The sequence below is a fragment of the Hylobates moloch genome, unplaced genomic scaffold (genome assembly GCF_009828535.3).
Source record: "Hylobates moloch isolate HMO894 unplaced genomic scaffold, HMol_V3 SCAFFOLD_1, whole genome shotgun sequence".
NCBI lineage: Eukaryota > Metazoa > Chordata > Mammalia > Primates > Hylobatidae > Hylobates > Hylobates moloch.
This window is the reverse complement of record NW_026652276.1, coordinates 25,079,580-25,104,789: the sequence shown is the minus strand read 5'-3', so window position 1 is coordinate 25,104,789 and position 25,210 is coordinate 25,079,580. Positions and strand designations below refer to the sequence as shown.

The 25,210-nt window shown below is 46.1% G+C and overlaps 1 long non-coding RNA gene and 1 pseudogene across 1 annotated transcript in view; both read right to left on the bottom strand.

Moving 5' to 3' along the window:
* The window catches only part of LOC131383939 (large ribosomal subunit protein eL31-like), a 28,003-nt pseudogene extending 12,024 nt beyond the window's left edge, over nucleotides 1-15,979 (bottom strand).
* A 5,561-nt stretch (nucleotides 15,980-21,540) lies between these two features.
* LOC131383449 (uncharacterized) overlaps nucleotides 21,541-25,210 on the bottom strand; it is a 12,858-nt gene continuing 9,188 nt past the window's right edge. Inside the window, exons 2-3 of the long non-coding RNA XR_009213487.1 lie at nucleotides 24,360-24,423; nucleotides 21,541-21,708 (exon numbers count right to left, since the gene is read on the bottom strand). This is a non-coding gene — a long non-coding RNA (uncharacterized LOC131383449). The remainder of the gene's footprint in view (nucleotides 21,709-24,359; nucleotides 24,424-25,210) is intronic.

The window sequence follows — 25,210 nt, the reverse complement described above, 5'->3', positions numbered from 1 at the left end:
CTTCGCAGATCTCATTAAGTTAAGGATCTTGAGATCAGGAGATTACTCTGGTTTATCCAAGTGGGCCCTAAATCTAATGACAAATGTCTTTGTAAATGAAAGAGAGGGATTTTAGACAGATAGAAGAGAAGACACAGAGAAGAGGAGGAGGCAATGTGACCACAGAGACAGAGATTGGTGTGATGAGGCCACAAGTCAAGGAATGCTGACAGCCACCAGAAGCTGGGAGAGGCAGAGAACTGATCCTGTTGATCCCAGAGCCTCCAGAGGGAGCCTGACCCTGCCAATAGCTTGATTCCAGACTTCTATCCTCCTGGAACTATGAGAGAACATATTACTGTTGTTTTTAACCCACCAAGTTTGCACGAATTTATTATAGCAGCCACAGGAAACTAATACAGTAGCTCCACAGAGAGGATGATATGCCAGGAGCTGTAAGGAGCCCAGACAACCTGGAACAATGCTGCAAGGAGAGAATGAGGGAATCAGTTCCCAGCTTCCACTTTCTTCATTCTCTCTGACTTCCAGATAGTGCCTCCCACTGGCCAAATCCAAATGAAAACCGTAGGGCAAGGGACTCCCCTTGATAGGGCCCCTAGGGGTTGGCCTCCTGAGGCTCAGTAGGATGGAGAAGGTTGGACTTGGAGGGGCAGGTGGAGCTGTCTGGCATGCCCCCCATTGCCCGAAAAGCACAACTGAACTGTAAGCATTGAACAGCCATGGAAGGATGAGGTGCAAACATTTCCATGAGATATATGTGGCAGGAATTAGTGCTTTGTGTAGTCGAGAGGAAAATAAATTGTCTGAAAAAGCTGGTGGAAGAAGTAGAAAGTTAAGTAATGTTTGAGTAGTGGGAGAAAGATGGTTGGATGATCCAGGGATGAGAAAGTGATTCCTTATATATGTACATATCTGTGCTTGGAAGATAGCTAGAGATGATGGTGGGATAAGAGTATTAGATATGTGTGAACAGCATGTGCTTATGATGATGGGGAAATCAGGTAGGAAGAGGGAGGAACTGGGGAACACTAACCTGATGTAGAACTATGACATTTTTTTCAAATTTCTGGCATTGTGGCAATCAACAATAGGGTCACTGCTGCCCCATGCAGAGCCCTAACTATCCCTTCTACTGACAGGTGAGGACAGCCCCATAAGATCTAGCCTCAAAGTCTGGGAGTACTGCTTCCCAGAAAGGTAGTGAGTGAGTGTTGAAGTCAGTCCTATGTCCTTTAGGTAAGAAGACACAGGGCTCAGGGGATAGAAGTTGGGCTGGATGAATTAGAGGGACCTGTGGTCATCATTCCAGAAGCAAGTTGCTAGGCAGGGTCTGGAGGTGCTGGACTCAAACCCATCACAGCCACTGTCCTATGAAATCCTAGGCAAAGTGTTTTGTTTTTCCTGTATCTCTCTCAGGAAAATGGCCACAATGAGATACTTTCTATCTATCTTGAAGAGACTTTGTTTGATAAAAACAAATAATGGTAAATAAGCCAAGGGAAATAAATAACAATCACTAATTTATTAAATTTTCAAAAATCATCTAATTACAAAGCAGGGAAGAGAAAAGAAAAGGCTAGGGAGGTGGAAGATACAGAAACAATGTCAGTGTAGGCTAAGAAGAGACAAAAGCATTCACATTTATTAGAAGAGATAACCTTGCCCCCTCTTGCACTTCTGCTCCGGAAATTTTGCTTCTCTTTGCCAGATAATCCAAGAGGGAGGACCAGCATCTCCATGGCACCTCACTCTGATTTGCGAGGATTTGGCCAGAGAAACTGTTCTCAAGAGTGTGAATTAGGTGGCAGCTACCATTTTATGGTATCTCGCTATCCACTTTGTAAGGTACGAGTAACAACAACAAGCAAACCAAATTACCAAAGCACATAAAAAGTGTGTTCAGTCAGTTACAAAATGCTCCTCAGCCAGAGAAGTGGGCATCTGACTCCTGGAGGGGTCCTTCAGCCTGTGGAGTGTTCTTGTATGTTGCAGGTTTCACAGTGAGCAGAGGCTGTCTCTGAAATCTGCAGAGAACCAGTGGGTTGTAGTAGTTTGCATATGGGGAGAAAGGGAGAGAAAGAGAGAGAGAGAGACTGTGTGTGTGTGTTTGTGTGTGTGTGTGTGTGTGTGTGTGTGTGTGTGTTTGGCTGAATGTCATCTGTGTGTTTGCATGCAACATTGTGCCAATGAAGTTGGACATGCATCTGTGTGCGGGATGGGGGCCTGGCCTTGGCAACAAGGGGGTGTGCATGTGGGTGTGAGTGACAGCAGACTCAAAGTCCAGGCCCAGGGCCTCTGGGGACTGTCACCTGCAGGACTCATCATAGAGGAGACCAGGTGCTTGGAGTGTCCCCAAAGCAATACAGAGTGCATGGTCATGAGTTTGAAAAATATTCCTGTGAGAGATATAAATAAAGCCTCTAAGCCCAAAGCCAGAGTTTTCGAAAGCCAGCCTTACACACAAGATAATTTATAGTTGCTGGTGTCCCTTCCCATGCATGACTCAGCTCTCCTAGCCCAAGTAGGCCCAGCCTGCTCCAGTAACCTTTGCTGAAAGGGAAGAGCTGAAGCAAACTCCAAGAAGCCCAATGATCCAACCACCCAACTCCCGGACTAGCTCCTGCTGAGCTCCCTTCCTCTGTTCCCTTTGGGCAAACTCCAACCATGACATGGATGAACAGATCCTGGAACCTGAGAAACCAGAGACTTGGGTATTCCCAGCTGGCTGGTCCTTGGAAGTCTATTAAACTGGTTCTCGTATACCTTCAGGATCTTGGTGGATTCTGCTACCCATACAACGGGCATTGACTCAAACACCCTTCCCACTACTCCCCAGCCTGCCTTCCAGCCATTGGGAGGCAGCAAAATCAGAACACAGACCTGCTTGAAGCTAGAGAGTTTTTCTCAGTCTCAGAGACTCTTGAGCCCAACAGGAAGAATAAAAATGAGAGCACTTTTACCTTTTATTTAAAAGACACTATGTACACATGTCAAGTGTCAAAAATATGGCTAAAAAGAGGGATAAATAGTGACATGCTTAAACACTGCGGTGAATTTGTGGGGGGAGGCAGCCAGCAAGGAACAGGGTTAGTTTTTTCAATTTTCTCCCTATATTCCCCACTTCCCACCCCCCTTCTTTCATTATATTTTTAGCAGACTCTTTGGCCAACCACGTCCAAAGAGACAGATGCAAGTACAGAGAGTGCATACCGAAACCAAAGGGTGTTTCTTTTTCTTCTTTTTTTCTTAAAAACCTTCCAAGAGTATGGAAAGGACTGGAAATGCTTGAAGGTCTTTTTAGCCACATATCTTACCCCAACTGGGATCTGGAACATTTTTATGCCAAGGCCCATATGCCTGATTGTCCAAGTATAGGGGAAAAAATATCATTCAGGGCTTTAAAAAATAGTTTAGCTTTTTGATTAAACTGCTAAACAGCCTTGAATAAAATATTTTTTTTCTGCTCTAGCAGATGAATTTGTGCAACTGGCCTAATTTTAACACAGGATCCAGCACATAATAGGTATGTAATAATTGTTGAATAGATGGATAATTCTTTATATCTGTAATGAAGTGTCCTCATTCAACATGCATTTATTAAGCCACTCTTTGGGTGTGTGTGTGCTTCTACAAGTGCGTATCCTCAAAGGCTTCTTCCTGCAATAACATTCTATAATTCTGTGACCTATATTCTGAGTAAGTCATATGCTGATTGTTTGATTAATCTGGGGGAAGGAAGTTTCAAGTTAGCCAAGTAAAAACACACATACACGCTACACTCCAAACCTGCACAAACCTACTTCTTAAATGATAGAAAGCAGAGGACTTTGGTAGCTGCATAGCTAAAACCACAGAATTTCGCCTGGTTTGGCCTGGCCTTGTTGGAAATGCACAGAGCGTACTCTAGATCCCATAGCTCAGTCTGTTGAAGTTCTTCTTTTGTTCCTTGCCTCCTCTTCTTTCTGATCTTTCCATTCAGGGATGGTCTTCCACATTCTCAGTTTCTGAAAGCCCCCTGTTCTCCTAGTCACCCCTGTCTTTTCCCATCTTAAAAATAACAAAGGCTGTGTGTCATTCATATGTGTGGATTGATCTGCACATGTGGATGAATTTGATTTAGAGATCCTTGCATGTTATCAGAAGGTAACAGACTAGCAGAGAGGTGAAGAGACTCCCAAGATTACACAGCTATTGAATAGCAGCAATCTAGCCCATTGTTCTGATCTGAAATTGATGTATAATTCTCAAGTGAGACCTACAGATACAATTCCACAAGCCTGCCAATTAGGAGCCTTGAGGTGGCCTTGAGGCTGAGTCAAGCCAATCTTTCTGCCCTTTTGATAGCTGATCACTCCCCTTGGATCTATACTATTTGCTTCAGCTTCCAGTGATTTCTTCTACTCTATTTGGGATATTCATGCTGTATTAGGAATTTATAGACCTAGATGGGCCTACCAGATGTCATCTGCTTTCTGAAGTTCTCAATCACCAGGCAGAATTCCAGCCCCAGCAATCCTTTGTTCTGAAGGATATAGGGTGGCCCTTCAGTAAGAAAATCAGTTTGAATTTCTGTTTTTTCCTCCAGAATGAGAGTGGCCCCTTCTGTTGGGTTTGCAACATTTACTCTGGAAGCCCCCACTGTACACTTACCCTAATCATCTGCAGGTCTTGGATGAGCATTTAGAGATTCAGAATACCATTTTGGGTACAACAAGGGTCTCCTAGAGCCAAAACGATACAAACTTTCAATCCCACTGGTTAGGGTTGGAAGGAAGATAAATACATAGAAGATTTTGTTGCTGTGATGAAAGGGATCTCTGTGTCTGCACAGCGATGACAGGGAATGGTGTTTGGTCTCAAACAGCATGTTTCTGACCCGATTGACTTGGAAGATGGGCTGCTCACGTGCATTGTGGCCCATGCCAAGGTCACAGGGACTGGCACACATGACCACTGCAGGGAAGGAAGATCTGTATTCTCTGGAGAAAATTCAGATGAGTGGGGAAGGAGGGGAGGAGGTGGCATGCAGAGAGAGGGGCCATCCCACTTTGCAAATCCCTCCTCCAGCTTTGTCACTGCTCCCCACCCCTCAAGTTAGAAGCACCAGCAGCATGGGCCAGACCAGGGCCAGCTGATTCTGTGGCCTGTTTATACCCTGTAACCAGAGCCTGTTCTCAAAGAGGCTTCCTGACAGCTGCAGGGGTAAGGGGATGGACCAACACTTCCAGAGATTGAGTGACCCATGCTGGTGTCCATCTCAGGGGCAGCTTAGCCTGACAATCTTCTCAAGCCAGGGGATGGCAGTGGGAAGAGGTGGAGCAGGCTACCAGTTAGTGCTCCTGATGGTGGGACCTTGGAGCCTGCTATTGAGCTCGTGTTCTCCCTCCAGCCCCTAGTCTGCCAATGGGATTACTTTCTTCAGGGTCAAGGCAGGTGAGAGAGGAGTTCTGCATGTTTCATTGGTTTATTTTCCCCACTCTTTATCTTTGTCATTGCAGAAAACAAAAAGAACACATGATGAGGCTCTGGGTCAGCCAGGATTCTAGATTCTGCTGCCAGACACATCTTAACAAGGGTAGAGTGCTTGTTTCCTCATCCCCACCCCAAGCCTCTCCTCGAAGGTCAGCCTTTCTTTCTTCCCCTCAGCTCTGGGAGGCAGTAGCAGGGACCTCCCTCCACTCAGCCCAGCCTGGACTCCCAGCCAGGAGGCTGGGGCAGTGAACCCCACTGCTAAGTTCTGGTGAGGCTGAAAATTCTTCAAGCCAGGCTATCTTACAGGCCTTTCTACAGCTGTGTCCCGACCCTCTATGCCTCTGCAATTTCATATCCTAATCCTTTTGGGTCAGGCTCCCTCCACCTTCATCTTTCTTTTGTGTCTTTCATAAATTGGTCCGGTAGCAGCTGTTCCTGCCCCTGCCCAGCCCCCAGTCATGGGTGCCCTGGGGAGTGGGTATACATCGTATCCTGGCTCTCTATGTTCACACCTCTCATGATAGTTTCAGATGGTTAACGTGTTCTTTCCTTTAGTCTCCTGCTCCCCACCACTTTGGCCCGGGTCAGGGCGGGGTGGCAGGAAGGGAGGGGCAGATTTAGCTCATGTTGGAGCCCAGCCCTGGCACAGCCCGTGACCCGCTGCTCTCAGGGCAGCATGCCAGTGCGCCCTTTTACTGTCCTGGCCTGTCCGCCTTCTGATGGCAGCCGTGGCAGGAGTGGGGGTGGAGCTCATGGGGTTGGCTGGGTTTGTTCAACAGCTGCCTCAGAAAGGAAAAGGCGAGGGTGAGACTAGAGGGTATGGGGAAAACAACACAAAACAAGGCATAGAGAGTTGGAGATCAGAGTTCAAGTCCATGCATGGTCACCAACCAGCTGTGAGAACTCAGTTTCTTCATAATTTAAAATGGGAATGATGAAAATTCACACTTCTTGGAGTGGATGTCAGAATCATGGACATCGGGGCGGGGGGAAGATGCTTGGGAAATTGTTTTCTTAGGGTCTGGCTCATAGTTTGTATTGGCAAAAATGAAAGAAGGAAGGAAGAAAGGAGAGAGGGAAGGAAGGAAGGAGAGAAGGAAGGAAGGGAGGGAGGGAGGAAGGAAGGGAGGAAAGGAGGGAGGGCAGAACTTTCTGGGATTCCTGTCTTTTCAAGCACTGAAATCTGAAGCAAACTGGACTTCCCATTCTTCTACTCTGCTTTCTGGCCCCTGCTCAAGTTGCCCAGTTTTCATTTCCTGGTTACTGAGTCATTCACACTCACATAAACACACACACTCCTTGATTTCAGATCTCAGGGACATGGGGGTGAGACAGAATCTTGAAGTAGCCATTTCTAGCAGTAAATCTGGTAGTTGCACATGCAGGCATTACTGTAAGCTGCTGAGTCTGCAGGTTCTGGCCCCAGGATTTGCTGGGTCTTTCCACTTGGTCACTCAGTGATGAGCTCTTTTGTCTATTTTCTTCCCATTGATCAGAGTCTCCGAAAGCAGAGGGAGCACATCCCCTGATGCCTCGCACATGGCAGTTGCTTCATCAGTGCTGGTTGTGCTCCTGAGAACTCGGCATGGAGAGAGGCCTGGTCCCCGCTCCCCGGCTCCCAATTGATCTGTGACTCATTCTCATGGCTCGCCCTTCAGGTTCTGGTTCTTGAATTTCTCCTGCTCCCTCCCACTCCCAGGCCTTTGCTATGTCTCCCCTGTGCCTGGAACACTTTCTGATGCAGGTCACCTCCAGGAATCTGCCACTTTCAAGTTGAGTGTTCCAGGTAGGTCACTGAACCCCTCTGAGTTTCAGTGTCTTTATCTGTAAAGATAAAAACTAGACATAACCTTTGGCTGACCGGGAGAGTTGGGATCGGATAAGGCAAGTACTGAGTCCAAGGCCTGGCTCTGAGTCCCTGCCCCAGGGACAGCAGCTCCTGTGATTTTGGTTCATCATGGTAGGTCCCTCCTTCTCTCTCTGTTCTTGGGAACTGCCACCATCCTTTCTGTTCTTTAACCTGCTTCTCCGCCAATAAAGGCAGAGTGGAACACTCTCTTCCTGGTTCCTATTTCCTCGCTGCCTCCAAAGACAAGCCCGTCACCTCCCTACCCCCCCTGCCCACATCTTTGTTTTACTAAATGCAGGAATAATTATAAAAATTTTAGAACTTCATCAGGTCCTACAAACATACACCTGAATGATAACTTCCCTGTTGGGATAATAGCTAGAAACTCTGTTGGGTGTTTGCCTCTTGCTTGAATTCCTTATTTTATTTTATTTTGAGCAAAAACACACATTTATTTACTAACCAAAAGCTGATCCTGATTTAAGCCAACACTTTAAAATAGCTGCATGTAAAATATTTGTGATGAAGATAATTAAACACAGTAATGAAAAAAATAAAAACAAAAATAAACAAGCAGGATGGAGATTTGTTCATTGAACTGAAATTATTCCTTCTCTCAGCTAATTGCTCTCCAAAGCAGTAAGGAAATTTTTATTCTGCTTTTTTTTATTGTCACAGATCTGAGTACAGGTGACATTGTTCATAATAAATTCTATCCCTACTTTTTTGTCTCCCACTTTTCTTCTTCTTGCGTTTTTCTTTCCTCATCCTATTCCCAGTATTGAACCAATGCACGCTTTGTAAAGTTGCAGACAAATAGTTTGAGTTTTTTCTGCCATCTCCTGCAGTTCTTTCATACTTCTCTCCAAGTTTAGAAGAAAACCGTGTTGTTTTCAGAGTGCTCTTGGTTTTTATAGTGAAGCTTTTGCCATCAGAGATGGCACCATCTGGTTTAGTCATTGCACCAATTTTGCAGGGCCATTCTCACCCCTGCTTCTTTGAGGTATTTCCTGTCTGCTGGGCGCCATCTTCCTAGCAGCTTCTGAGTGGTGACTATGGTTGGCAGATGGCCTTGCAAGGTGGTCAGAGCCAAGGAGGTATACTCTCCTGTTTGAATTCTTTTTTGTTTTTTTTTTTGAGACAGAGTCTCGTTCTGTCACCAAGCTGGAGTGCACTGGCGCCATCTCGGCTCACTGCAACCTCTGCCTCCCAGGTTCAAGTGATTCTCCTGCGTCAGCCTCCCAAGTAGCTGGGACTACAGGCATGTGCCACCTTACCCAGCTAATTTTTTGTATTTTTAGTAGAGACGGGGTTTCACCATGTTGGCCAGGATGGTCTCGATCTCTTGACCTTGTGATCCGCCTGTCTCAGCCTCCCAAAGTGCTGGGATTACAGATGTGAGTCACCACACCCTGCCCTGTTAAACGCTTAATAGTGGAGTTCACAAACCACAGCCTCCTTATTTCTGACTTATTTCTACTTTGGCCTCCTGGATGGCTCTCCTCTTCCCAGAAGTAGACCAGGAGATGCAATTAAGGAAGAAAGATAAGTGGTTAATGCTTGTTCTCTGGAGATCGGCCTTACCAGTGATGAGCTTTGACCTTGGGAGTGGGGAAGCAAGAAAAGATTTTCTTAGCAGTGGTTCTCAAATGTTAGTGTGCAGAAAATCACTGGAGTGCTTTCTAAAAAATGTCATTTCTAGAAAAGCTCCCCCTACCCCAATTGATTCTGATTCAATAGGTCTGGGAAGGGGCTGAGAAATTTGCACCTTAGCTCCTCAGGTGAACCAAGGCAGGTGGTCTAGGGTACCCCAACCACAATTGTGAACACTTGAAAATGTGTCTTCTGCTTGTCCCATAGTGAGTGAGTCACTACTGGGTTGTCTGCCTTGTTACAAGCCAGCCTGAGTCAATCTGTTTGAGCACAACTGTTGGGTACTTTTTAGTGGTTAACGATAGAGCCAAGGAAGCTTGAGATGGGTGAGGTTAGCTGTTCCTTCTCATTCCTGCCAGTGTCTTCTAATAAAAGTAAGTCTCAGACCAGATTGATACCTATGATGATTAAATAAGCATTCATGATCAAACAGGCATCTGCTTTGATAGCTTAAATAAGTCCCTGATCTCTGTCCTTGTAGATCCTCTTACCTTCCATCAGTTTATTCAAGGCAGAAACAACACAATTCCAAAGGCAGGAGCTGGTTATCCTGATTATTGAAATTAGGCAATTAAAGATTCCCTTGACCAATGACTGGACACAGGACTGCCGGGGGGTCGAGTTCCAGAAGCCATCCTAGGTGCAGCCTAGGTCTCCATAGGTTCACATCCTGAGTGTTTCTAAACTGTTTTGGCCAATGTACGTATTGTGAATATCATTAATTTCACAAAAAGAATTTATTTTCATCACTCTTTTTTTTTTTTCCTGTTTTTAAATAGAAGCAGAGTCTCACTATATTGCCTAGGCTGGTCTCGAACTCCTGGGCTCAAGTCATCTGCCTGCTTCAGTCTCCCAAAGTGCTGGGATTACAGGTGTGAGCTACCACACCCAGTCCATCATTCTTAATACTCTAAGACAGACAGTTATGCATGTGTGTAGATTGGTGATTCTCTGATTTGAGAGCAAATCAGAATTACCAGAGGTTCTTGTTAAAAATGCAGATTTTAAGGTCATATCCCAGAGACTGTGATCCAGGAGAATGGATCTCAGGAATCTGCAATTTAGCAAGCTCTCCATGTGAATCCTGCTGTCTGTGGTCCTGGGGCCTCATTTTGAGAACAACCACTGTAGCTCCCCTGGAAGTGTGAGCGACCAATAATGGGATGATTGCTCGCTTGAGCACACTGCAGCCCCACCCCTGCCCTGACATCTGCTGATCCGACAACTCCAAGTGGCTTGGCTTCAACCAGGAACAAATGGCTGCCGCTTACAGGCCAACTGGCACTCTCCTGGTATCAGGTTGACTTCTAGGCCTGGAAACCACTCAACCCCAACTCAAGAGGGGCGCTCTGCAGAGACCAGCTTGTTTGAATGCTTGAGAACTGCAAGACCTCTGTGTGGTTCCCATTCTTCTACTCTGCTTTCTGGCCCCTGCCCAAGTTGCCCAGTTTTCATTTCCTGGTTACTGAGTCATTCACACTCACATAAACACACACACTCCTTGATTTCAGATCTCAGGGACATGCGGATGAGACAGAATCTTGAAGTAGCCATTTCTAGCAGTAAATCTGGTAGTTGCACATGCAGGCATTACTGTAACACTTTCTGGGTTGAATCTGAGCTCCCTTGGCAAGTTAATCTCTGTGTACCTAATTATTACTATCTTTTCTGAAAAAATGGAAATAATGAGTACCTCTGTGAGTTTACTTGTTGCTGATAAGTAAAATGCCTGGCACACAGCAAGTGCTTAATAAAGATGACCTACACACATACACACATACATGCACTCACACACACACATACAGCTCATACATGGGTATGCAACTCACACATATTCTCTCACACACACCTTCTCATACATGCATATCTGCACTCACATGTACACACTGTGCACTCACACTCACATACACCTTTTATATGTGCATATAAACACACGCACATACTCTCTCACACATAATCCCACAATACACCTCACACACACCTGTGCACTCACACATACTCTCTCACACTCACCTGCACATTCTCATACAGGCATATGTACACTCACAGTACTCTCACACACATTCTCACAATACACATTCTCCAACACATTCTTATACTCACACTCACATACTCTGACACAGACATGCACACATAGACTCACTTTCATACACTACACCCCCACTCACACATCTCACACTCTCATGCCCACATAGATACACTCATGCTCATGCCCTCACACACTCGGGCACGCATTTGTCACATGCTCACTCTCACACCCACACACCCACATAGATGCCTCATACTCATGGCCACACACACTCGCACACACATTTGTCACACACTCCTTGATACTTATCCACGTAGATATACTCGGACTCATACTCTCACACACTCACACACACATTTGTCGTACACTCAGAGCCACTAGATACACTCGCACTCACACCCTCACACACTCATTTGTCACACACACACACTCATTTGTCACACACTCACACTCACACTCACACACACTCACACACAGCAAGTGCTCCACATGGACACACACTCATACCCTCACACACGCACTCATTTGTCACACGCTCTCTCACACTCTCCCACAGACACACACACACCCACAAAGACACACTCACACTTATGCCCTCACACACACACACATGCATTTCTCAGACACTCTCTCACACTCACCCACATAGATGCACTCACACTCATGCTCACACACACTCACGCACATCTGTCGCACACTCATACAGTCTCTGACACATGCCTTCTGTGGAGTCAGAGTGAAAGGGGCCTTCGCTCCGAGTGAGTGGCGGTGGCAGGAGCTCAGGAGACAGAAGCAGGAGGAATTTGACATTCACGGGGCCTCATCTGTGCTTGTTTTGGGGAGGTGCCCGGCAAACCAGACTCCACCCCAGTGTCTTCCGAGCGAGGCAGCCATGGGCAAAACCAAGCCTGCTGCAAAGCCCCAATGTAGAGTTCAGGCAAAATGTGGTGAAAAGGGAAGAGGCAGGTTTGGCGAAATCTTCCCGGGAGACCACGCAGCAATACCAGTGATAGAAATGAACAGCTATGTGTCAGGGACGGCACTGTGTGCGTGTAACGCATCTCAGTCAATCTGCTCAACGACCAGCAGGCATCGTATGACCCTGTGTTGCAGACGAAGAAACTGAGGTGCAAGGAGGTTCCTCGGCTTGTATGCCTGGGTGTCATGTATGAGCCAGGCCGTCTAGGTGAGTATGGCAGGCAGCTCCCTGTGTCCCCGTCACACAGAGGGTGTGTGTGTGAGCTGAACCTGAAGACAGTGTGTGGGGTGGGGACATGGGGGGCTCGGGAGGTGGACAAAAGGCAGACGAGTGGAACGGCGTGTGGCATGGCCCTGGAAAAGGGAGGCAGCCCGGGTCAGTAGGGGCCAGATCTGGGAGCCACCTCAATGCTTGCAGAAGGAGTTTGGCTTTTGTTTTGTCTCGTGAACTTTGGGAGGAGCTGAAGCCTAGAGCAGGAGAATGATTGGAATTTTAGGAAGATGATGGGGTGGATGGAAAAGGTTAAAGAGCAGAGGAGCGACGCTCTGGTGTGGGCAGCCCGAGAGGTGATGGGGTCTCAGTAAATCATGGCGGGGAGCTCAGGCCACCGCCGGAGTCCAGTGGGCAGGGCTCTCTACGGCCGGAGGTGGCTGTAGGGGAGACGGGCGGGAGGCCCAGACCGGCAGGGAGCTTTCTGCAGGGAAGCTGGAAGGATAGTGGGGCCGGTAACCCAACATGGAGCCCAGGAGCGGGAGACATGGCCGGAGGGGCGGCGAGGAACGCAGCGGGGATGGGCTAGTTTGGAAGGAAGCTCGGGGAACAGGCAGGGGACTCTCAGCCACGGGAGGCTCTGTCACCCTGGGGCTCGCCAGGGCAGGCACGTGGGTCAGTGCCCTGAGGAGAATGCCCTCGTGGGAGGCCAGGAGAGCTGCCAGTGCTGGACGCCAGAGCGGTCAGCCAGAATATTCCACTGGAAGAGAACGGCCAGTGTGTGTGCGGAGACGGCCCCTCGGCGCCACCTCCCTGCTTGGGCATCTCTTGCGCTGTGGGGAAGGGTTCAGGGTATGCTCTGTTCAGCTGGCGGCTTCCCCAGAGCCACCAAAGTCTGAGCTCCTGCCTCCGATCTGGGTTCTCCCCACATCTTCGCTGACTCTGGAAGGAACTAGGGGCCTGTGGGGAAGTCCTGCCCTCTGGGGAGAACAACTGAGACTGAGCTAGAGCTGAGAACCACTGTGATGGGGAAGCGAGGCAGCTGGAGCCCCTCCCAAACGCGAACGTAAATGAACTAGACATCGATCAGGTGTCTCCTCTCTGCCAAGCACTGGGTTCAGCCCCAGGGGTACAAAAATAAAATGTGGTATTATGCACAACGGAATACTATTCAGTCTTACAAAAGAGGGAAATCCTGTCAGTTGTGACAACGTGGGTGAACCTGTAGGACATGATGCTAAGTGAAATAAACCAGGCACAGAACAGCAAATATCCCATGATCTCACTTCTGTGTGGAATCTAAAAAAGTCCAACTCATAGAAGTAGAGAGTAGAATAGTGGTTACCAGAGGCTGGGGAGAGGGAGCGAGGGTGAGGGTGGGGTGGGGGGTGGGGAAAAATGGTGTTGTTCAGAGGGTGCAAAGTTTCAGTTAGAGAAATGCATTTTGGGGACCTATTACACAGCATGATAACTATAGTTAATAATGTAGTATATATTTCAAAATTGCTAAGAGAGTAGATTTTTTTTTTTTTTTGATGGAATGTCGCTCTGTCTCCCAGGCTGGAGTGCAGTGGCATGATCTCGGCTCACTGCAAGCTCTGCCTCCCAGGTTCACGCCATTCTCCTGCCTCAGCCTCCTGAGTAGCTGGGACTACAGGCCTCTGCCACCACGCCTGGCTATTTTTTTTTTTTTTTTTTTGTATGTTTTTTAGTAGAGATGGGGTTTCACCATGTTAGCCAGGATGGTCTCTATCTCCTGACCTCGTGATCCACCTGCCTGGGCCTCCCAAAGTGCTGGGATTACAGGCGTGAGCCACCACACCCGGCCGAGAGTAGATTTTAAATGTCCACTCTCACCACACACACAAAAATAAGTATGTAAACTGATGGATATATTAATTAGCTTGATTTAATCATTCTGTAATGTGTATGTATATCAAAATACTACATTGCACCCCATACCTATACACAATGATGATTTGTCAATTAAAGATAAAATATAGGCAGGGCACAGTGACTCTTGCCTGTAATCCCAGCACTTTAGGAGGTCGAGGCGGGCAGATCACTTGAGCCTAGGAGTTTGAGACCAGCTTAGGCAATGTGGTGAAATGCCTAATTTTTGCACAAAAAAATGCAAGAATTAGCCAGGCGTGGTGGTGTGCACCTTTATAATCCCAGGTCTTGGGAGGCTGGGGTGGGAGGATTGCTTGAGCCTGAGGAGTTTGAGGCTGCAGTGAGCCACGACCACACCACTGCACTCCAGAGCCTGGGTGACAGAGAGTGACCCTGTCTCAAATATATACATATAAAAGTCCCTGCCCTCAAGGGCTTAATAGAGAGCCTCATGCCAAACACACATCATGGCACAGATGTAATGAGACAGCAATTGTGGAGCCAGAAGATTGATTCTTCCTGGAAGGGTCATGGAGCACTGCATGGCACTTTTGACACTGGGTCTGAATAGTGAGCAGGGCTTTCCCAGCAGACAGGAACAGTGGGTAGGGTGGGGTACAGGGTAGGGAGGGCATTCTTGCCAAAGGACACCACACGAAAAAAGTCATGTGGGTGGATCACAAGGTCAGGAGTTCGAGACCAGCCTGACCAACATGGTGAAATCTCATCTCTATCTAAAAATACAAAAATTAGCCAGGTGTGGTGGTGCACGCTTGTAATCCCAGCTACTCAGGAGGGTGAGGCAGGAGAATTGCTTGAGCCCTAGAGGCTGATGTTGCAGTGAGCCGAGATCGTGCCACGGCACCCCAGCCTGGGTGACAGAACGAGACTCCGTCTCAAGAAAAAAAAAAAAAAAAAAGAAGGCAGGAACAGGTGGAGGCACTGGCCCAGGAAGAACACATGGTCTGGGTGTGGCAGTCAATGAGGCTGAACGAGTGTGGCTGGGACCCAACTGCGAATTACCTTGTGGCTCATGTGAGTTGCTACCATCTTCCAGCAGCACTGCCCAATGAAATTGTCTGTGGTGATGGACATGCCTATATCTGCACTGTCCAATATGGTAGCCAACAGCCGCGTGTGGCTACTGAGCACCTAAAATGTGGCTCATGTGGCTGAGAAGCTGAATTTTCACTGAAATCAATATTTAAGTTTTAATAGCCACATGTGACTAGCAGCTACTGTATGGGACAGCACAGCTCTGGGCAACAAGGAGCTGCTTAGATGGGAAACAGGGCCAGTACAGGAGTGTGGTTGATGTAATGAAAAACATAGAACCAATAACTATCTTTGTACAGTGTATTTGTTTCCTGGAGCTACTATAATAAAGTACCACCAACTGGCTGTCTTAAACAACAGAAATTTATTTCCTCCTAGTTCTGGAGGCTGGAAGTCCAAGATCAAAGTGTCAGCAGAGTTGGTTCCTTCCAAGTGCTGAGACGGATTCTGCTGTCTGCCTCTCTCTTAGCTTCATGTATCCTCAGCCATGCTATGGCTTGTAGATAGAATTCTCCTCGTGTCTTCACACTGTCTTCCCTCTATGTGTGTCTCTATGTCCAAATGTCCCCTTTTTAACATGGATCATATTGGGTTAGGATCCACTCTAATAACCTCATCTTAACTTTATTATCTGCAGAGGCTTTATTTCTAAATTATGCCACCTTCACAGGTACTGGGGGTTAGGACTTCGGTGTCTTTTGGGGGAATACGGTTCAATCCATAGCATGTGGTATGAGGTCATTCACACAGAATACAGTCTAAAAGCTTCCATAATTGGCATATTTTTTGAGAATACCCTTCTATCACAATAACTTACATGTACGCCTTTCTGCACCATCATGTCTGAGAAGTCCTTTGTTCCTCACAATTACTCAGAGTTGAGCAGAGATCACCTGCTCACTTTTCAGATGAGCTGGGGTTCTGGAAGATTACATGACTTGCTAAAGTTACATGATGATTAAGTGACAGAAACAGGGTCTTCATCTAGTTTCCTCTACAAGCTGTTCATGGTTACTGTCTGGGGCTCTCATCTGCCTTCTGAGTCATTAAGGTGAAATGTTCACTGTAGTATTCTTTGAACACTGGTCCCTACATATGGGGCTCTGCTTGTCCCCACAATCAGACAGAAGAATGGGGGAGTGGGGTGAGACTTTGGCTGGGGTAACAGAAGGAATATTGGACTCCTCTCTTGGCTCCATCAAATGGCAAAATCCAGCTGTGGACTTTGAGCCAGTCACTTTCCACCTTCAGGATTGAGTATTGTCACCCATGGAATAAGGAGGCTGGAGGAGGGGACACTGTGGTCCTTTCCATCTCACTTTGGGGAACTGAGACTCAATAGGAACCAGGCTCTGGAATCAGACAGGTCCTGAAGAGGCTGATCCTAGGTGAAGGTGTTTGAGCAACTTCAGCCTTTTTTTCCAGAGGCCTTGCATGGGAGGCAGATTCAAGGTTCCAACATAGAAAATGCAGCTTCAGGCCAGGCGCGGTGGCCCATGCCTGTAATCCAAGAACTTTGGGGGCCTGAGGCAGGTGAATCACCTGAGGTCAGGAGTTCAAGACTAGCCTGGCCAACATGGTGAAACCCCGTCTCTACTAAAAATACAAAAATTAGCCGGAGGTGGTGGCATGCACCTGTAATCCCAGCTACTTGGGAGTCTGAGGCAAGAGAATCACTTGGACCCAGGAGGCGAAGGTTGCACTGAGACAAGATTGCACCATTACACTCCAGCCTGGGCAGCAAGAGGGAAACTCCATCTCAAAAAAAAGAAAGAAAATGCAGCTTCAGTACAGTTTAGCCTTATCCTCACAGGAGACTCAAATGGAGCTGTCATTCTGTCTAGATGAGGGAACTGGGCAGGGGAAAGGCAGGCTTCTGTTGGCACAGGGGCTGAGGAGTCCTCACCAAGGGACAGATGTGAAAGTTCTGGAAATTTTGAAGCTAAAGGAAGTATAGGCAGTATATGGAAACATGGAAGTATAAGCAATGTAATTTTTAAGCATCTATTTTTTTTCAATTTTTAAACTCAAAATAGGAAACACCTCCCAGCTCTAAATGCTCTTAAAACAATTACATTTGGTATATTTTAAGATGAGAAGTCTTCCTGAAAACAACAGAAGAATTTGTAGGTAAAAACCACTGTTTTTAAATATTGGCATCCTCATTTGTAGTGCTAATGAGATTTCTGTTTCTTCTTTCCCTGTAGGGCTTCGTATCTTGACATTGTTATATATGTCCTCAGCTAGCAAGGGGCATGGAGGGCAAGTCCAGGACCAGCCTGGGTTTGCTCAGCATGGGATCTTGGCAGTATCAAGCACAAGAGTCCCGCCCCAGGCTTTGAGTCCCCGAAGAATGGGAAATTCTGTGTCCCATTTCACCTCACCCTGCTGCATTTTCTTCTGTTACCTCTCCTGTCCTTGTACAAAGGAATCACAGCTCATCACTCCTGATCAAGCCAGTTCTATACTCAAGGCTTGGTGAAATGGGAAATTTAAAGATCCTCAAGGAAGATAGATAAGGTCCTTAAAGGAGATGGTAGATATGAGCTGGGGCTTTGTATTGCATTCGTCCTGTGCCCACCTGTGCATTGCACATGGATTGCCAGATAAAATATGAGACGCCTAGTCAAATTTGAATTTCAGATGCACAATGAAAAACTTTAGTATAAATATGTCTGAAATATTGTATGAGGGCATTCTTATACATATTTATTATTTACCTGAAATTCAAATTTAACAGAGTATACTGTATGTTTGCTAAATCTTACAAACCCTAATGGCCCACTTTTTACATCATTGCTGTGATAACCAGCTTGGAGCCCCTGACAGTCAGTGTCTAAGCTGTGTCTTGTATCTCTTGTTTTGCCTTGGGGCTTCTCTGATATTACTGTGTGGAAATTCTGGACACTGGCATAATTGCAAACTGGGAGGGATTTAACACCCATGGGACAACCCCTCATCAATGGAGAAGGGAAGTAGGCGAATAAACATTTCTCTTTTCATCCTTCCAGTGGACAATTATAAGGTGCATTCTATATGGCTTTTTAGAGGATACCAGTGGGATTGAGCTCAATTTCCTACAGTGGTGACTAGTTCATAATGCATTCTTATGTTAGACTCCGTCCCTCCCTCCATCCTCCTTCTCTTCCTCCCTCCCTCAAGCTCTCCTCCCTTCCTGTCTTCCTCATGCTCTCTCTCTGCTTCCCTCCCTTCTTTCCTTTCTTCCTTCTTTCCTGCCCTTTTCCCACTCCTATTTCTTGGAGTCGCTTCAAAAAAACTGTACTCAAGGCCTTGTCTCAAGTTTGGCTTTCTGGGGGGAAACTCAAGGTTAAGAGAGGCTTGGAAGCTCCACTGGGGCTTCTGTTAGAAGGAGAAACTAGATCTCAGAGCTGCATAGAATTTTAGCAAATTTGGGCTGGAAGAACCCTGAGAGATTATGTAGCACACCCATACATTTAACAGATCTGGGACAGGCCAGAGACTTTCCTAAGACCATCTTCCAACACTTCTAGGCCATGGATAATCTGCAATTTCTGCTTCTCGTAAAGTGAAATAATCTATAGAAAAGCACAGTGCTTAACACACAGCAGGTGCATGGTAAATGTCAGGATAAAATAACACAGGGAGAGGAATGGATAGAGGTCAGCTGTGATATGGTGCAAAATATTTCCATATGTCTCTGTGGCATGTCTCTGCCTTCAGGCTTATGGCTGTCTCCACTTGCTATTGCTCTTGTGGGCTCTGATGTGCACAGATCATTCAAGGGAATTCTAGATAGTTACAGACCATCCAAGAAAGGCAGCTCTTTGGGAAAAGGGACCCAAGGAAAACTCTTAGTGGAAACACTTGTTCTTCAATTTTGACACCAGAGACAGGGATTTTGGACAAAGGCAGCATTGCTTCTGGGGAATTGCTTCCAGTCTCCTTGGATCAACCCAACTCAAATAATTTAGTTCAATTTCACGGATTTTTGTGTCTGGAACTTCTTAAGTCTGAAGAATTCTTAACAAGGTTTATGATTTGGTTCATGCTTGCGGAAGCCCATGGTCCTGTAGATCACAAAGATAAGTCTCCTGAGAAGGGAGGCATGGACCTAATTCATGACTCCAAACACTTGAAATGGGGACCCCATAACCTTTAAGAAAGCATCTGCACTAGGCAGAACAGAAGAAATGAATAACACGAGGGAAGGAAGAAAGGCCAAAGATGGTAAATGCTTTCTCTGTGATGAGAGTTTAATCCTCAGAACAATCTCTCCCACTCTCTGCTCACAATAGTGATGAAATCGTGCTAATTGGATCTGGTAGGCGGAAGTGGCCCTATTAAGACACATGCATGCCAGAAAGTGGGAGATAAGCTCCACAAAGATCCAAAGATCTACTACATCAAGTGGGTTTTCAGGGGTCCACTGCTTTAGAGCACATGGAAACATACCTCTGAGATGAATGACAAGTTATTGTACTTTGGATCCACTACCATTTCCTTACTACTAGGTCATTTTAGGCCCCACATGCCAATGGACTACCAGGCAAAGAAAGGAGTTATGCTACTTGGCGTAGGGGGCGGGGGTAATTGAGCTAGACTGATATGAGGAACCATGGTGGCTTCCATACAATGAAGGGCAGAGAGGAGTCTATTGGAGCTCATGGGGTGCATTGGGCATCCTTGCCCAGTGATATTGGTGAATGAGCAATTTCACCACACTAAAAAGGTCAAGGCAACTAAAGACTCAGACTCTTCCCTGAAGAGCCTGTGATGCCCCACCTGGAAAGCAACCCAGACCAACCAAAGTGCTGACTGAGAGGAGGGGAACCCAGAAAGTGTGGTGGAGGAAGGAGATGATGAATATCAATTATGGCTTCTGGACAGATGCAGATGTAGGGACTCTAGTTGGTTCCACTAATTCTCTTGCATTAAGTCTTTGTGGAGATTATGGCCAGTCACCAGTCTAGGGGACTCTGTGTAGATGGGGCTTGTAGGATGAAGGGTGTGAGTGGATCTCAGTAGTAAAAGACGTGGACTATATCAGTCATATTTTGGGCATCATTTTATACCTTCTTGGGCTCACCCCTTCCAGCCTCTGCTGCACTGACCACTTCCACAGAGGTTTTGACCCACTTTACAAAGATGTAACCTATAATTGCCTCACCTCACACTGGTATAGAGTGCCTCCTGTGATCTGTCCTGGGTTTTTCTGATGGCACAATATGGAATACCTGTAGGTATTCCTGTAGGCTCTCCCCCATATGCCATCTGGAAGTGCAGAGCAGTTAATACTCCAGAGGGGGGCAATGCTTGGCCAATGAGGCATGGGAGCTGATGGATAAATGCACCTCTCTTTTCTTGCTTCAGATGGACAAAAAGATACAATTCATAAGATTTTTCAGGTGGATGCAGGTGCAAGCAGCATGCAGTTCTCTTAACAATGACCAATTTGATAACATATTCTAGTATTGGTTCCCCCTTCATTACTGTTTCAATTCCCTTGTCCCTCACACCTGCTCCATGACATCACTTTCCTGAATAAACCACCCACCCACAAGACGCTGTCTGATGCTCTGATTTCTCCGAGCAACCCAGGCTAAGGTGGTTTGATCCCATCCCCAGCTTTTGCCGCTTTGGAGCTGTGTGATTTTAGGTCAGTTACTTAATCTCTTTAAGTCTGATTTGTATTTATCACCCTTTGGCAGGAGAGAGATGCTTCCTGAAGCACTTGGGATCCTGGTATCAGAATAACCTGGAGCTCTTTTAGAAAATAAGAGAGAGAAGAATAGTTATGGGTGTGTGGACCAGTCAAGGTAAAGGGGGCAGGAAAGAGATGGTACACTCAAAAGGAACGTTGACAAGAGTTTAACAAAGGAACTATAACATGTAGATGGAGTTGAGAGAAAACAACAGGGGGTAGTGAAGCACTCAGTGATTAGCAACTAGCAACAGTGACTAGCTGCTATCCTTGCTAGGTCTAACGTCATCAGGTAGCACAAGAGACAGCTGCCTGGTTGGGGTTAGGATTTTTGGCAGAGGACTCAGTCACTATCAAGCTGAAGACCTGCAAGGAGGGAGTCAGGGGAAGAAATAGCTCAACCCCTCTATCCCCTACTTTCTATCTCCCACTGGTACCTTCCAGCAGCTGAATCCAACCAGAAGCCAGAGGGCAAGGAAGCCTGACTAGTGCAGTCCATCTAGGTCAGCCTCCTGGGACACAGAGCAGGAAGGAGGAAGGGGGAGGGGGAGAATGGCCCTGGAGGGTGAATGGAGAATATCTAGTGTAGTGGAACATGAGTGTCTGTCCCAGTAACTTCATTTAAAATACATAACTACAGTAACACATACAACTGGCATGAACAAATTGGGGAACACATTACCTTTGATAAGCAAACAACTCGATTAGTGAGAACAGAAGTGCATAGGGCATGAGAGAGTGAGTGGCCCAGTGCTGTGAGCAAGGAGTGTGCCAGGAGCTTCTCTGGTGTGTTTCTTAGTGGAAATTGATGGTGCTGGTTGAATCTGTGAGGTAGTTAGAGGAGGTGGGTTAAGAGAGCTTTTCTATCTTACCTCCCTTCTTTCCTGGAATGGGTAAGAACAGAAGAGATTCTGTTAAACACAAATTCGTATTGTTTATTAAGTACTTCCTCCATACCTATCACTGAAAACTAGATGCTGTAAGGAGAAAAACAGGAAGTACCTCAAACCTCTTCGATTTTACATTCAAGGTGGGGAGATAGTTCTATAGATGACACAGAATAATAAAAAGTAGAAAGAATTGAAATGTGAAAGTGTGGGATCCAGGTGAATCATAAGGAATTTGACCAAGCCAAGAAGCACCACCTCCAAGTCTGTGGTTTCTACAGGGTGCTCCAGGGGCTCCCACCTGGGTGGGACTAGGTTGCATGAATTTGGAGACAAGTGTGTGTCTAATCGAAATTGGGCAACGGAACTAAAGAGAACGTATCATATTTGGCCTTCTAATTTCTTCTTTTTGGGTGGGGTCCTCTTGGATCTCCCTGTCTTAACTGAGTGTTGCAGACTCACACAGGGCTTCCCAGAGCCCATACTGATGACGGATGATAGGCTGAACAGACACTTGGGAATATCTTGCTCTTTGCAGATACTGTGTGTGTCCTGGGCAGAGGAGGAGAGCCATAGGCAAGCCTGTGTGAGTGGCGTTCCTTTCCAGGAGTGGGGGTATGGGGTGGGCAGGATGATGGATAAGAGGTGTGGTGTCCTCACTCTCCCTGCTCTCTCCACATACCCAAGGGGAAGAGGAAGTGTTAGACTCATCTGTTCTCCCTCATGGGCTACCTCAGGGTTTCACAAAGTGTGTTCTATGAGGCATAAAGGATCAAGATAAAAAAAAATTCCATGAAAAAATAATTATTTTGATACATAAATTAAGGAAAGACTAGATTAAACAAAGTTAAATGGTTCCTTTCATGGAAAAAAAATTCCATGAAAAAAATGATTATTTTGATACATAAATTAAGGAAAGACTAGATTAAACCAAGTTAAATGGTTCCTCACTGCAGGGTCTCTCTGAGCCTTTAGTTTGGTGCTGTGTATTATGGACTCCCTTGAGGGGCTATGGCATGCAGCAATTTTCAAACTTATTGGACCTAAAAACCCATTTTTTTAATGAACAACCAAGAATATGTCTTGGAACACTAGGATTCCCAGGAATCATTTTGTAAACTGTTAATATGTGGGGGATTTGCCTTTTCAAAGAGGACTCCCCACAAGAAGGGAGTAATGTTACTGCTACAGGATTTATGCCATGCTATGGTCTCAATGTTTATGTCCTTCCAATTTCTATGACGAAATCCTAATCCTCAAAGTGATGGTATTAGGAGGTGGGGCCTTTGGGAGGTGATTAGGTCATGGGTCTGGAGCTCTCATGAATATTAGTGCCTTTATAAAAGAGGCCACAGAGAGCTAGCTAGCCCCTTCCACCATGTGAAGATACATAAGAAGAGGCTATGTATGAGCCAGAAAGAGGCCCTCACTAGACACCAAAACTGCAGGTGCCATGATCTTGGATTTCCCAGACTCTAGAACTACAAAGAAATCAATTTCTGTTTGTAAGCCACCCAGACTAAGACATTTTGTTATAGCAGCCTCAATGGACTGAGTGAGACACGCTACCAAACAGAATTTCAGTTATCAGTGGGCAGTTGGGGGAATTCTTCCAACAGTCTCAGAATGTGCTCTTTTCCCCACTGGGCTTAAGAGGGAAGTTGAGAGAGGGCTTCCAGTAAGAGGCAGGTAGTAGGGTTAGTTCCTGCTGGTCAACAGAGCTAAATAAGCAAGAGGCAGGGGATTTGGGAACTTCTTTCACAAAGGGCTGAAAGAACACATGGAGGAAAAACGTGAAACTTCCAAGGTGGTGAGACATGGGTGATTCTGAGGGGAGGTCCCCCTTCCTTAAAAAGGCTTCCACTTCCCAAGCCATAGACCAGCAATGCATATTTTATAATTTTTTCCCCTAAGGAGCAGGAAAGAAACTGGAGAGACAAGAATCTGTTTCATCCTGAATGTAACTTTTTACTAGGGTTTCTAGTTCACAGAGTTGTCTGGCAACTGTTGCTCAGGTCTGGGAGGGAGGAAACTCCCTACCATATTTGAAATGCTGAAGCATTTTTCTTGGGGCTGCCATGCAATCATCACAAAAATGGACAACTGGCTGTGGCCTAACATGGGAAGAGGTGGAGATCACAGAAACCCCAAGGCTGGGCCACTAGAGTAAATGTATCAAGTTGAACCACAGAAAGTTGCCATTTTTTAGACATCAGAAATTGTTAAACACTGGTAATTTCATATGGTCCAACCTATAGCTGGCAAAACATTTATGGAAGCGTTAGAAGGGAGGATATATATATATATATATATATAGAGAGAGAGAGAGAGAGACAGAGAGAGAGAGAGAGAGGTGAGGGTGTTGCTGATAAGTTAGGCTTATATGTGACAAAAATAGTCTCCTTGCTGATAAAAATGTGGAAGAGGAAACTCTCTTTGGCATATTTCCAGGGGGTGAATACCCAGATTAGGAGTCCATGAGGGGCCTGGATTCAGGACATAAGGAGGAGGCAGTGACTGGCTCTCAGGATGCAGAGTGGAGACACTGGGTACAGTGATAGCAAATTAAGTCACAAGGGTGTAGTGACTTAGAAATGAGAAACAGTGAAATAAAGGAGTCAATATTAGTAGAAAAATTGGAACCCAACCTTGAGGGTTGTGGCTTCTTCTTTACTCTTCAGCCTGTTCCTTCTTTTGTCTTCCCATTCAACCCTGAAATCCAAAGTGGTAGATGAGAGGGGAGGGCTGGGAAAGGGGTGTATATAGAGAGAGACATGGCTGATGTAGGGAAGCGTAGTGAGCACAAGAGCTTGGCATTAGGAATCTCCATCACTGTCACCACAGTAGATACTTTTAAAGGATGAATGCAACTGCAACAATGAAAAGTGTTCACATTTCCATAGTACTTTACAATTTATAAAGCAGCCCACAGATATTGTCTTGTTCGTTTTGATTGTCAAACTGTGAAGAAGGTATTGCCATCCCCATTTTCCAGATTAGGAGAATTGGCTCAGAAAGCAAATTTCCCAAGGATGGCAATGGGCAGAATCAGGCTCAAACCTGTGTCTTTGGACTCCAGGTGGAATATTGTATTTGTTTAACTCATGGAGGGTGACTGAGGCCATCACACAGCCAGAAAACTCTGAGATAGAAACAATTGTTCAGATGCTGATGGGGCTGGGCAAATCACCAGTACGAAGCTGTTTGGATATAGGACAAGAGGGAACAGTGCGGACTGTGGTTCAGGACTGGTGGGCCAACACCCTGCTAAAGGGAGTAATCACTACTCAGCTCCAGACGATTACTGCCAGGAAGAAATGCCAGCTTGAATTTTTTTTTTTTCGAGAGAAGCTAGAAATTCAATTGAACAAATATTTATTGGGTGCCTACTATGTATCAGACACTGGGGATAAAGCAGTGAATAAAATTGATAAAAATCTCTAGATTTTCATGTGAACTTTTCCAATTTTTAAGTATTGGGAACTAATAGAAAGTTTAG